Source organism: Euwallacea similis, unplaced genomic scaffold, assembly GCF_039881205.1.
Source record: "Euwallacea similis isolate ESF13 unplaced genomic scaffold, ESF131.1 scaffold_65, whole genome shotgun sequence".
Taxonomy (NCBI): Eukaryota; Metazoa; Arthropoda; class Insecta; order Coleoptera; family Curculionidae; genus Euwallacea; species Euwallacea similis.
In genome coordinates this window covers 36,262-51,175 of record NW_027098690.1, presented here as the reverse complement: position 1 = coordinate 51,175, position 14,914 = coordinate 36,262, and the positions used below count along the sequence as shown (strand labels likewise).

The 14,914-nt window shown below is 33.8% G+C and overlaps 1 long non-coding RNA gene across 1 annotated transcript; it reads right to left on the bottom strand.

Moving 5' to 3' along the window:
- Positions 1–430: 430 nt before the first annotated feature.
- LOC136419065 (uncharacterized) lies at positions 431–2,535 on the bottom strand. The gene is made up of 3 exons (XR_010753064.1): positions 2,448–2,535; positions 2,297–2,386; positions 431–2,236 (listed from the first exon to the last, which is right to left on the bottom strand). It is a non-coding gene; the product is annotated as an uncharacterized lncRNA (long non-coding RNA).
- Between the last annotated feature and the right edge of the window lie 12,379 nt (positions 2,536–14,914).

Sequence of the window (14,914 nt, the reverse complement as noted above, 5' to 3'; positions counted from 1 at the left end):
ATGATGGGTGCTAGATGACTAACAATCCCACTTACAAATGTTCCGAAACTTAGCTTAATTGCTGGGAAAACCTAGCAATTGCGTAAGATAGTACCACCACTCACGAATACGCATGGGCGCAGCATTGGGGTGGATAATATCTTTAACAAACGATATTCATAAATAATGCTAGACTTAACACTGTACCTGGGGTAAATGAAACAATTTTTTTCTGAAAGTAATTACTGTCCTACTGTTGTGTAATGATGCATCTTTTGTTGACGCGAACGCATGCCCAGATTTGAAATCTTGATTTTCACTCAATCGGTCAACACGTCATGATACAAAAAAACTGTATCTGTATTGTCTGTATTAAATAATAACAAATACAAAGAAAATATCACAATGCATAATTAGTATATTATTTAAACACATAATTTTACACATTAAATATGAATGAAATATGAAATTAAATATGTTCAGCCTGATGTAAGTTTATGCTATTACAAAGATAACTTAGGTTAACATCTAGAATTGTTCCAACATTTATTCCTATGTAAATATGGTGTTCAATCTTGTCAAAACATGGCTTCATTTTAAATACTTCGAAATATTTTTTATCAATAATTGGTCGTAGCGCTTCAAAAGAATTTTTGTCATATTTCATTTCAAAAATAATACCCAGATTGCCACAACATGAAATTAAATCAGGCCTGCCATTATGAAAATTAAATTCTGTACCTATTGAATATCGGCTTCTACACAGAATGTTGAACAACAAACAATGAAAAGTATCTTCGTTGTTTTTTACAAATTTATGGTCTAATGCTTTGATGACATTTTGAAACGACTTCGCGAGTTCTTTAAACTCTGCTTTTTCTGAATTTGGAGATAATTTATTAATTATATTTACACAACTATTTATAATTTCATTCAGTGACTCATCATAAAAACTAGTTATGTGCTCTTTTAACTCGTCTGCAATTTCAAAATTAGGAATTTTTACCTCATATACTTCACCACCCACATTTTTTATGTATGTAATATATCCCTGTTGTAAAAGAAACGAAATATATAGACAAGGATCACGAAGACTTAATTGCTGTGAATCAGTAGATTCTAAAAGAACTCTTTTTAATTTGACAACATCGTCTAATTCTATTTTGTTTAGAATTCTACACTTATAAATTCCTTCTGGTTGAAGCATTATCTCAATTGCATATCTGATTATAGGAATCAGCAAAACCTCCTTTAGTTTTTCCAATACACCAGATTGTCCCCAATAACTTTTAATACACCTATATTTTAAGTAATGTAGAATTGACCATAAAGAATATAATTTTATTTGGTTCAAGCTAGAATAACCATTGTAGTGTAATTTAACTAGATTACAATCTTGTTCATTTATAGAAAATTTTTTTAATAGATTATTTACTTCTATCACAGTTAAACCGTAAAATTTAACAAACACATGATTACCTAAAAACATAAACTTTTCTATGTTGTTAGCTCCAGATAAACCGACAGTAGCAAAATAAGATATTCCAGTAAGCAAGGCTCGACAGACATACTTGTTACTTTTTAGTGTATTGGAGAATATTGAACAGAGCAATTTATTAAGTTTCTTTATATCAATTTCTGTCTGAAATAAAGCATTATTTATTGGTGCATCATATTCATCAATTAAAACAAATACTTGTGCACTAAAATGATCATGAAGACATTTTGATAAATATTCGAAGCCATATTTAATTTCAGATATTGATAGCATTTTATTTTTGCTTCGATGGTAGTATAAATTAAATTCCTCTTTGTCTGACTCATTTAACTTATCAGATTTTAATAAATAACCATGTTGCTGAAATACCTTATACAGTACTGTTCTAAATTCATCTACTATTTCACTAAAACTATCTCCACTTACCCTCTTAAAATCAATATGTATTACTGGATATTTACCAAAATGTTTTTCAAAAAAGTCTACTTGTTGAAAAATTAATAAATTGTTGTCTTTGAAGATGTTGTAATTGATCGAAGCCTTAGGATCAATGGCCTGTCCACTTTCGTCTACTTGTATCTCGAGGAACGTCTTCAGCATGTGCATATTGGTGCTCTTCCCAAAGCGACGAGGTGCAGTAATTAATATCATTTCTTCATTGTTTATAATTTCCTTCACTAACAATGTTTTGTCAACAAATGCTGAGGATGTTACGACTCGATCAAAATCAGATGTACCAAAATGAAAAACCTCTTCAGTCTACAAAATAAACAATAATTAATAAACTAATCAAGACAACTTATTTTGATTAAAACGTACCTGTTCCTCTTTACATAAATCGGCATGGCCACTCATCTTTGACCTTGACTAATTTCTTGTAGTCGCAGTTGTAGTCTTGTAAAACAGATCCTAAAAAAGCAAATATACTTTTTGAACATATGAATACCGGCAACAAGTTACTAAATTTTACTTTTCGGTGAAATATTCTCTGGAAACATAGGATAAACAACGCTGTTAGACGACACTGCACAAAAGAAGTCAAGTAAACACACATAACCTCACATAATAGAAAACAGAAATCTTACAGTGCGGTCGCTACTTTGTGATCCAACGTGTGATGCATATTATTACCGTTAGAGTGCAGCAAGAGTTTATAATAAAGTTCGTAACTGGACTTCGCTGTATAGGTATGTTTGTCTCGATTGAACATATTTAAACATATTTTTAAAAGATAAAAAAAATTTATCTTTTAAAAATAAAACTTCTTTGTTATCGAATTAACTATTACCGTAGAATTTAGATTGCGAAATTGCTCTACAGGGCGTTACAAACTTGAGGTAAAAAACGTACTTTTTTATCTTCCTGTCATCACATCTCGCCGTGTAAATTCTCGGTTCGAAAATCCAATAAAATTAATTAAAACTGACACGTTTTACCGTTACCTACATTTAAAAGAAAAAAATTTTTAAATCGGCCAACGGAGGAAAAATTTTTGATAAATTCAACTTGATAAAAATTATGGTCGTCCCGGATTTAAAGTCGGTGAGTGTATTTATCATTTCATGCGATGTCTCGTAAGTTGGTTATAACGTAACGGTGGGGTAAAAGAGCTGGATAGAGGAGGACGATTTCAAGCCCGAAGTATGAAAAACCTGGCATTTAAGTGACACTTAGATAGGAAACATTTACAGTGATTCAAATTGAAAATTATATTAGGTGTTGGAATTAATTCGTAACGTTTTACAAAAAACTGCGTAGATAGTATGGTATTTCGTTTATATCTACAATACGGTGCAACCTCTTTAATCCGAACACCACATTGCCAAGCCTGATCGAAAAGTTCGGATTAACGAACACAGAATGAAAATGTATATTTTCTAGGCATGTATTAATCCGATCTTAACAAGGTATACATAAATCCTAACCCTAGCACTTAAGTAGCACCATCGGCCACAAAAGTGGTCGACCACGCTAAGGTCCAAAATCGCTTATCGCGTATTCCGAGCGAAGGCGCCTTATTAGTTCTCAAAAAATGATCCACAACAAAAACGTTGTGTGTCGAGCGAATAAATGTAGAATTTTATATCGAACACCAAGTTTCCAAAGATTATTTTCAGGCTGCTAATTTCAAATAAATCAATTCGGTTAGTAATTGTACGAAAACATCACTATATTAACGTAGAATTTTGTAAATTGCCAAAGTTGATACGGCTATATAATTGTTTAAGATGAAAACTAAAAAAATGCATGTTTATGCATTCAATTATAAACAAAACCGACAATTTACAATACACTATAAAACAACTTGCTAAACTTCAAGACTTTTATCAACAATAATATTTTGCGGGGAATTGGGAATTAACTAGTCCGTCTGTGTCCTACCTCTCACTCGACAATCGAGTAATTTCTACGTCGTAAAAGTTCTTTAGACAAAAGACGACACGAACGGCGTTTTTCGTAACGCGCACGTTAAAAGGGAAAATTTCAAGACACATTTTTTTCGGAATCGAGAGAAAATAAATGTTGGGTATGGGAGCGGTAGAGATATATATATATGTATAGTATATGTATCCGGTATATATATTAAGCACACAGATAACACTAGGACTGTACACTAAGTAACACTAAACTACACTAGAACTGTCTTTGGTTATGGTTTGCCTCGATGCACGATGTTAGGTAAAACTCCCCTCGTGCCGCGCCACGACAACCTTTTATATCTCTCGGCCGTGCTTCTAGAAGAGGCATGGACTCTTCCAGACGTTGTTCGAGAACGCGGGAGATTCCACGCGCTGTCGAGACGGCGGTAGAGAGAGACATAGCGGCGGTTGTTCGTGAGCGAGAGAGCGCGTGGTTCACGCTCCGTAACGGTCCCAACAATAAACTTAAAATTTATATAAATATATGAAAAAGTTAAAAATAAACAATTCTAATAGCGAGTTACTCTCCTGTGACGTCCCTTACGTTACGCCTATGCGCTTTTCGTGTTTTTGTACTCCCGGCACGACCAGACTTAATCGTCTGTTGCCACTAAGAACGTTTGGTCCCGTACAATAAATATTTTCGGAATTTCCCCTAGTAGTAAAACAAAATCTAAAATGTACCGACAAAAGACTATTTTTCCGCTATTCGAGCAAAAGTCACGTTCTAAACAGACGGTTGGTAGGATCCACCAAGATTTCCTTTTGTAACGGTATGCCTAGAGTTTAGTATTTAAGGGCCTAGGAAGAAATACTTTGGAACAGAATTATAGAAGTGTTGGAATTGGCATTCGTATTCGATACTCTTCATTTTTTGGTATTACTACGGTGCAATAAATATTGTGAAAAGTGTTCCTGAGTATTGTTTCGCAAAATCCATTACAGAATTATTAACATAAAAAAAACTTACGTACTACACAACCCCACGAAAAATATTAGATAAGAAACGGCACACTCTCGGGTTTGAAACAACATATTTGGCGCGGCACAACTAGAAAAAAGTAAGTAAGACTTAAAATCGGACACTTCACGTGAAACAGCCCGTTGGATAATAACCATTACTAGACAAAATTTATTAGGTACCACTTCTTCGGATTTATAAATTATCCTTATGTGACACGTAGTTTAACATAAGGGATCTTGAAGGACATTGATAACTTTTAAAAGTCGTGACATATATGTGAGCATTCTTTGTTTACGTTAAGGCTATTAGCCAATTACTTGAAAATATCACGGGGTTCGGCACCAAATTCCTCCTAGGATAAGTGTGAGAAAACGACAAGGGGCTGTTGTGAATTCCTTTGCGCTCTTGTTTATGTTAAGGCCATTAATTAGCATTATCTGAAAGTGGTACAAGCTTTGGTTCCAACTCTCCCCGAGATAAGTGTGGGAAGAGAGGGTTGTTTATAGATTCCTTCAACGTAAGTGAGAGGAAAATGTTTAAGGGTTTGGTACCCGTGGGAAAAAGACTGGAATGTCCCTTATCAATTCTCTCGCGAGGAGGGGATGCATTCGCGGGTGTTAATACCAAGTTGTATCGGGATTATTCTGTTTTTGGGTGGAAAAGAGTAAAGAAGTTCTTCGGAAACTTGTCTCGTTTCATTTTTCTCCTTTGCGCCCTTTTAACTCAAATCTTACATGCACATCTATTATTAATTTATTGAGTAGATATCAGAATAAAAACAATAAAGAATTATGACAATACTTAAAACGCGTTTTACGATACATCAAGGGTTCACTTCGTTTTAAACTAGTTTATAAAACAAATCCTAATTTTACCAATTTGCTGATTGGTTTTGTTGATTCCGATTGGGGTAATAACGACACAGATCGAAGAAGTACAACTGGTTATATCTTCAAATTATTTGAAAGTTCTACACTTTGTTGGAACACTAAACGACAAAGTTCAGTAGCAGTTTCAACTACCGAAGCGGAGTATATGGCACTTTTTGAAGGTGTCCGCGAAGCCGCTTACCTTAAATCATTGTTAAATGATGCAGATAAAAATAACAAGACCTACTGTTATTTTTGAAGATAATAACAGTTGTATAGCAATTGCGACTAATCCTGTTTTTCATACACAGTCAAAACATATTGATATTAAATATCATTTTATAAGAGAACAAATAAGACAAAATAAAGTGATTCTGAAATATGTGTAATGTCCCTTACGTTATATGGTATGTTCCGACTTGAATTGCCCGTTGACACTAAGAACATTTGGTCCCGTACAATAAATATTTTCGGAATTTCCCCTAGTAAAATAGAATCTAGGCCCAATTTAAGTGGCTTGGTCTCGGTTAAATTCATGTAATAAAATGTACCGACAAAAGATTATTTTTCCACTATGTTGGATACCCACGCAACTTATCATGCTGTCATCTATAATGAGGCCATAAATTAAACGATGCCTAAAAGCAAAAGTGCATAAATCAGGTCAACTTAAGGGATGTTCTGGTTTCACCGTGAGAACCAACAGGTATAAGTGGATACTTGCACTTTCAACAAGTCATAACTCATTCTTTAGTTCTAAGTTGTTCAGATTAACTTTTCTATTTCGTAGAATCAATGTGTTGAAATGCAAAATCCAGGTACCTCTTAGGTTTACTTTTAAATCGTTGACACCTAAACCCCCCAAACCCGTGGGAACCATTTAAATCAGGGTACTGATGGGCCAATCAGTAAAAAGAGGGCTGATCCAAAACCCTGCTGGTTTTTACCAGGGGGTTGGTTAGAGTCAGTCTTGATGTGAGAGTAGAGTGCCAACGAGGTATCCTCATTTTCTTCCTCCTAACTTTATCCTAAGTCCATATTTGTGCTCCAATTAGAATTTAACACTTAGTCATCAAATACAGACCTTGGTGAAATAGACGGTAGTGATTTTCTTGGTTTCCTCCTGATTTCCGTGGCGGTAACCACGTACAAAATAATACCTGGTGTCAGAAGTTTCGAAGACTCCAACATTTTTAACACGAAATGAAACATTTTGTTAACTTTAAAACTGCCCAAAGTAATGTGTTCCAAATGGGACAAGGGTCAAAGATCTGTTTTGAAATGGTCGCTTTCCCTTAAGCTGGGTAGTTGAGGACCTCTTCGGGAATTCATTCTACTTTCTTCCTCCTTCACGTTTAGACTAATCAGTGCTTCCCCTAAAAATCCCGGGTCTTGTACTTTAGAGAAGTAATAAAAGTATTGTAATTTTCCTTTGCGTAATTATTCTACACCGGCACACTACATAGTCAGTCCTCTCGACTTTAGACTTTCAGCTAAAGGCACGCTTGTGCACCAGTTATCTGTTGTTATATTGCGGTTTAAGTTAGTAATATGTTCAGTCAAGCACTCTACAACACTTTGGGCACTATTATTTAATTGTAATTAAACCTCCTTTGCACTAGCGTAAAATGTTTTTGCATCACAGGTTGCAAACACCTTTATACCGTATGTTGTGCCCCGAAGTACAACTATCCGTCGTTACCCGGAAACACGGTTCGTGAAATAAAAGGCCTCGAAGAATTATGGATATATGTATAAACCCTTTATTCCAAGCTCACTGGGTTTTGATCAGAAACTGCCCTGTACAAGTAATGGTGAAACAAAAAAGAATATCAATATAATGCGTGTTCAACTGAGTTTATAAGGTAACTGCCTCTTCCAAACCAGTTCAGTCCCCTTCTTTTCTTCCCTATCTTGTCCCCACAACCACTTCGCCAACCAATTTATTACCTCCTGCTCTTGCATGCATGTTTAGTTTTCCTAGATGAATGGTATTCGTAACATAAACACCCCTTAAGAGGAAGAAACGACATAATTTTCTTTGACTGGGTAAGATTGACGATAATCATTTACTAATGGCTCTAACACCGTATTTGTTCGGCTTACTAGGAATGTGTTGTCGAAAGCTGCAGTTGCCTCTGAATCCTTCTAACTCTTCGTCAATTGTGACAAATTCTGAATGGCTATAAGCATCTTTGCAGTGTTGTACGAAAGTATCAAAGAGCTGTCTTATAGGAGCGCACTTGTCAAGTTTTGTTCGCTTATTTCTAGTATCAATGTTATCAAATCTTATCTGTGCAAGTAAAAATTTAAATCTGTTGATGCCCATAGTCAATTTAAACGCCTCTATTCCTGTCTCGTTCACTTTCCGTAAATCCAAAGTATTAAGCCTGTTTACATGTCCAACGCCAGCCAAATAAATCAGGCCTAACAGATCTTTGATTTCAATTATATTTGTATGCTTAGCGTCTCTTTCGTAAGTATAATTTGCTGATAAAGTTTGTATTTTTTTATTTGTACACTTAACAATAATTTCCAACATCGCGTCTGTAAAAAAGAAGTTCCAGATATCCATATACGATTTTAGATTTTCCGCAATGGCTTTAACTAATGGAAACTGGGTTTTGATAATGTTCTGTTTGCGTGTTTGAATTTTTCGAGACGTGCAATGTTTTCGCCATCTAGTGCTGCCATCTTTACCAATAAAAAGGGGCTGTCGATGAGCTAATTCAATTTCCATTTCATCTTCGTTTTCCTCAAATTCTTGCTCTGTCTCACTATCATCACTTCTAGTTCCTCTGTCTATCTACTTCTGGATCATCTTGTTCATCGTCGTACTCATCAGCATCCATCTTCTCATAAAGTTTTAACAAACGTTGAGTTTCCTTATCATAATCAATTTGAATTACGACTAAAATTATGAATATCCAAAACGATATTATCTACGTATAAGAAAAAAAACTATATATGTAAAACTGTATAAGAAAAAAAGGTAAAAAAAACATGATTTCTGATGTGAGAAAATAAAATAATTACTAATATGTTTAAATAGAACTCGTGAAATCTGTAATAAAGGCGCGTCCGAATATTTTTGGGATCTTGTTATGTATATCTTGTTAAGATCAGATTAATACATGTCTAGAAAATATACATTTTCATTCTGTGTTCGTCAATCCGAACCATTCGATAGTCCGAATCGGGCCTGGCAATGTGGTGTTCTGATTAAAGAGGTTGCACTGTAATTAAAAACAGCGAGTTTTGCCTAAATAATATTCACATGGACATGGCTACTTTTGTAACAAACGCCGCACTTTACCATGCCGTATCTATGGAATAAAGTGAGTTTAGCCCCAAATAAAGTTTAGAATAACAAGCTCTGTTACCACCACTATATTCGATATTTTTTCCGCCAATTTTTAAAATGTGGATAAAACGAGTTTTGGAATTCAATCCCTCAATTAAAAAATCGCTGAAATAAATGTTTATTTGAATAAACTAAGCATATGGTCAAACATACTGATAACGCGAGAGACCTTACTTGAACTTGTTGAAATTATGATACGACACTGGTTGTATTTTGAATGTTTTGTTTTATGTCCGTTGCTAATGCTCTAGGAATTTTATGTCCACCTTTGTTACAAGAAGGGCCATATGCGAGCTCATCTGGCAATCCGTAACAAATCACGTCTTTCCGAGGGCTTTTTCCAGTGAAAGGGTTTCTTAAAAAAAAGGGAAAATTCTAAAGGTACTTTCTAGAAAGTAGTTAAACTTTTAGTCTTCGAAGAACCTCCAGCAGGTCAAAAGCTTTGCCCTAAGTTTTTCTTTGGGGCTCAGTTCGTTCTTTTTTCCACAACACGTTAACATAAGTATTCGTTAGAATAAATTCTTACTGGGGTATTGAAGTTTCATTTCTGCCTGCTCCAAAAATTCAACAGAAGACTCAGATAAAAATCCTGCCTCTGTACGATTTACGATTGTTTGCTGTTCTTGCTTTTTTGAAGGTCAACTTTTTCACACAGAACATCAAAATGGCCAATATTTCCCTAGATAGAGAAAACACTACCAGATATACTTTAATTAATCTCGATTTATCATGGCAACTTTTCAAAAATTATTCTCAAATTACCAATCCATTCCTTTTTCTCTTCATCGATAAGTGTTTATATTTGTTTATAGTTACCTAAGTTTTATTTTAATCGTAGGTACCAAATGCAGAGGGTTCTGGTATCAAAATTATTTCAAAGTAGTCTGAGGTGGGGGAATGTTGAAGTATAAAACTACTTCCCTGTACGTTTTGCGCCATTAAAAGATATTCAAGTGACGAGTTCGGATCAAAAGTGGTTTAAAATACTGACTTTGTGTGAGTGATTTTTAAACAATCAGGTAAACACTATTTTCTATCGAGAAATCGTTGCTCGTAGGGGTATCCAAGGAACCATTTAATCGCTCCACGACTTTACTTTTTTCTCGATCTGCCAACTAGCCTACCTTATGTTGGGTGAAAATAATCCTACACGGGATTATCGGTACTTCTTTTACTTCCAAATTTCCAATGAATTCATAGCCGATAAAGTAATTTCCTCTTTTACTACGTTACAGAAATCTGTAAATAATATATCCTTTTTATGTCAAACGTAATTATGAAACCAAAAAATAGATGGAGCCGACGGACATTATTTGAGCAAATTTTTTAACCTTCAGTTTCCCATCTATTCCTTCTTTTATCTAGGGGGAATAAATTGTAACAAATGTCGCTACCAGTCTATTTTTCGTGCTGTACTCGAATGAGTACGACGGGATAAAATAGGTTAAGTCCGGTTCGGGCGTAATTAAGGCTTTGCAAATAAAGAAAGAATAAGTTTCGACTTATTAAGTGTGTTACTACGCTTCAAATTCAACCAATTTTAATCTTTTGCGATGTAAGGTACAATAACGCTGGGTGTGGACAAGCTAGCGAGATGGACCCTGGTAGTGTGAGGTTATAACAAAATTAATACTGTAAAATGTGTGATTTTCCACTAGTATCCCGTTGAAATTTCGGTAATCGAGGGAATCTGTAGTCGCAAATGTGGGTATGATTTTTTCGCTAGTAAACGTTCTCATCAGAACAATACTTTTAATACCAACAACGCACATATGTGAATGAAACTGGCTATTGTTCTGGTTAATAATGACCATCAATCATCAAAATAGAAATGTTCATGTGGTGATGAAGAACTTACTAGAACAACGTTACTACCGGTGAACTATCGATAGTTGCAGCTGTGGATAGTTCTTATCTAGAGGTGTATTGATTATGCTTTCCACAGCTATAGGTAGTATGATAATTGACAACTATCGATAGTGTTTGAAAACTACCCTCCTAATATACAGAATGGTCCTCCAGGAAGTCCCTCCAGCGATCGCGGGGAAAACATAATTTGTAAAAATCTGAAAATCAGGGGATATGCCTACACACTTACCCGCAAAAGTGAAGGTACAGTCGCAAAACAAAATTCTGTAAACCGTATTTTTCGAGTGATTTTGTTCAAATTTTGTATAATGAAAATTAAAACTAAAACTCAATTTACGTGTCCGAACAATTTTTGAAAAATTAATTCTTAGAGTGCTTCTCGGGGGCTTAAAAAAAGCTCTGTTTTGGAAACTTTTTGTGTGGTAGAAATTTTTAAATATGTTTGTAAAAGTCTTGTAGAGGGAATTTTTCTACATATATCCTGCAAATTTGATGAAAATCGAAGCACAAATAAAAGAGTTATAGCCTTTTAAAATCGTCAAAAATTACCCCATTTCATCATTTTATTCGAAAACTGTCACTTTTTGGCGATTTTAAAAGGCTGTAACTCTCTTATTTGTCCTTCGATTTTGATAAAATTTCCAGGATATATGTAGAAAAATCCCCTCTACAAGAGTATTACAATTTTTGTGTGTGGGGTTTCCCTCGCACAAATAATTTCCGAAATAGAGCTTTTTTAAGTCCTCGAAAAGCTCTCGAAAAATTAAATTTTTGAAAATTAGTCGGACACGTAAACTGAGGTTTGGTTTGAATTTTCATTATACAAAATCTGAACAAAATCAGTCGAAAAATACGGTTTACAGAATTTTGTTTTGCGACTGTACCTTCACTTTTGCAGGTGAGTGTAAGTCGTTGGTGGGGGACACACATTAAAAATATTTTCAAGACAACGGTACTTCCAGTGTTACCAGAAGCAGTTATCTAGTCGCCTATTTTAAATAGAACACCCTATATTTTATTGCATTTTTAGACTCTACCATGAATTCTGAACACTTTTTATATGAAACGTTTTATGCTTATGTTTAACGGTTCTGGAGATATTTGCCCTTCTTAAACATGAAATTTAACAGTTGCGGTGATTGATGCATTTGGTGATATTATGAAAAGGGAAAATTGTATCGCTGCAATTTTTTGAGGTATTGCTAATAAAGCAATACTTTAGCCGCGTATGGAGTAAAACTCGCGAAATAACCTACAGTAATAATTAACAGTAAATAATTCTTAAAGTTGATAATCACACATCGTTAAAAACTGGTGTTTTTTAAATAGCAACCCACATTTTTCTTAACGTCATCGTGTTAAACTCGAAAAATAACTGTCACTTTGTGTTTCAATGCCCATTCCTAAAATCGACCATTTTGATTTTATTAAAAGAAAACTTACGAGTTAAGAAAAATGGGGGTTCCTATTTAAAAAACACGAGTTTTTAATGATTTGTCATTATAAAGTTTAAGAATTATTTATGAACGCCCTGTATGTTATTTCACGAGTTTTACTCCATACGCGGCTCAAGTATTGCTTTATTGGCAATACCTAAAAAAAATTGCAGTGATTCAATTTTCCCTTTTCACAATATCATCAAAAGAATCAATCGCTGTAACTGTGAAATTTCATGGTTAAGTGTAAATATCTCCAGAACGGGGTTAAAGATAAGCGAAAAATGTTTCATATAAAAGGTGTTCAGAATTCATCGTAGAATCTAAAAATGCAATAAAATATAAGACGTTCTATTTAAAATAAGCGACTCGACATCTACTTCCGGTATAATAGGAAGTATTGCAATCTTGAAAATATTTTTAACGTGTGTCCCAACTGACTTAGATATATCCTCCGATTTTCAGATTTTTACAAATTTTGGTTTTCCCGCAATCGATCGAGGGACTTCCCCAAGGACCACCCCGTACAGTCAACGGCAACACTTCAGAAATGAAACGTGTAAAATGTAGTTAACAAAAACTAAATCGGGAGGAAGAGTTTATAAACATTAAATAAAGGTACATACGTATGTGGTTACACAAAAAACCTAGGAATAATCATAACTGCATATTGATTAATAAGTTAATATCCTATAATAAACCTTTAAGACACAAAAGTCAATACAACAGGATATTAGAAATTGATATGTTACAGTTCTTCATCTTATTAGCATCCACGATGTTAAATGATATACTATAATACGGGATATTTTTAAATTTGAATTTATCAGAAAATTTTATTTTTATTAAAAGTCGGTGCATTCTTGCAAATTCAATATTCAATTATTTATCAAATTTGCATATCTCATTTCATATGGGGCAGATTCGAGTTACGAAAATGGATTGTGAGTAAAAGTACCTTTATTTGTAATTTTAGAGGAAACATGTTTTTTGTGAAATATTGTTTAGAATATTAAAAGATAAGCCTAACAATGAAGTTTCAAGTTTCTATTCCATAAAACACTTTTCTAGAATTTTTACGATTTGCCTCTTACAGGATGTGAAACAAATTTATTTAATATGTCAGTTTTGTTTTAGAAAGGATTAAAAAATACGAATGATAAATACAAATTAATTTGTTTGAGAGTCATTAATGTTAAGCTTTTTTTTTAGTGCAGACCTCATTTTATTCATTGTTTAGTTCATAATCAAATCCTAATTTAATTCGAACATTATTATACTAACGTAACAAACTTGAAACTTCATTGTTAAGATTATCTTTTAATTCTAAACAATTTTTTATAATACACGTTTCCTCTAAAATTAAAAATAAAGGTACTTTACTCACAATCCATTTTCATAATTCGAATCTCCCCCACACGAAATGAGATATACACAAATTTCATAAACTGCGTTTTGAGTTTGCAGGAATGCACAAAACTTTCTTCCAAAAATAAAATTTGCTGCTAAATTGAAATTTAAAAAAATCCCATACGGTACGTATTTTCTACCAGTCACTGCATATAGAGGGTGTCCCTGAAATGACCGTACAACACTTAACCACCACAAATTACTTAACCAAAAATAAGGTGATCTAGGTAAACTTACCTACATATTCAATGTGGCTTCTTTTTGCCGCTACAGGGCGTCAAGGTTCTCGAATTAATATAGTTTTTTCGAAATAATTTCTAAACGCCTTTCACTAATTTTCGGACTAAGAGTTACAACATAAATTGGCGTGTTTTTTCGTAGATGGGTTCTTTTTTTAAGGCACGAAAATAGTAAAAATGACGAGTAGTTCGTAAATAAAAGCTTGTATTTTTGTTACTCCCTCTACATATACTTTCTTTCCTTTTCTCCCACTAGCCGTTTTTTTAACTTTTCGATCTCTTGTAAAGTTTTCGCCAGACATACAGTTTCTCTACAAAAAAATAACTTACGAGTACTTTACATTTTATCACTTCGGACTGAAAACACATTTTACAAGAAAAAAGTTAAAATTCTACGTAACCACGAACTAGTTTTAATTTGTTAATTTATGGATTTTGGAAAACGGTAAACATGTTAAACATTTGTTATAAGAATTAAACTAGTCGGTAGTTACGTAGAATTTTTATTTTTTTCACGTAAAATGTGTTTTCGTTCTGAAGTGATAAAACGTAAAATACTCGTAAGTTATTTTTTTTGTAGAGTAACTGTATGTCTGGCAAAAATTTTATAAAAGACTAAAAAGTTTTAAAAAAAAGTCAGCTAGTGGCAGAAAAGAAAAGAAAGTATTTGTGCAGGGGGTAATAAAAATACAAGCTTTTATTTACGAACTACCCGTCAGTTTTACTATTTTCATGCAGTAAAAAAAGATCCAATCTACGTCAAAACACGCCAATTTACGTTGTAACTCTTAGACCGAGGATTAGTTAAAGGCGTTTCATAGATCATAGATGCTAAAGCTTTGGATATCGATGAGCAAACTGCAAAA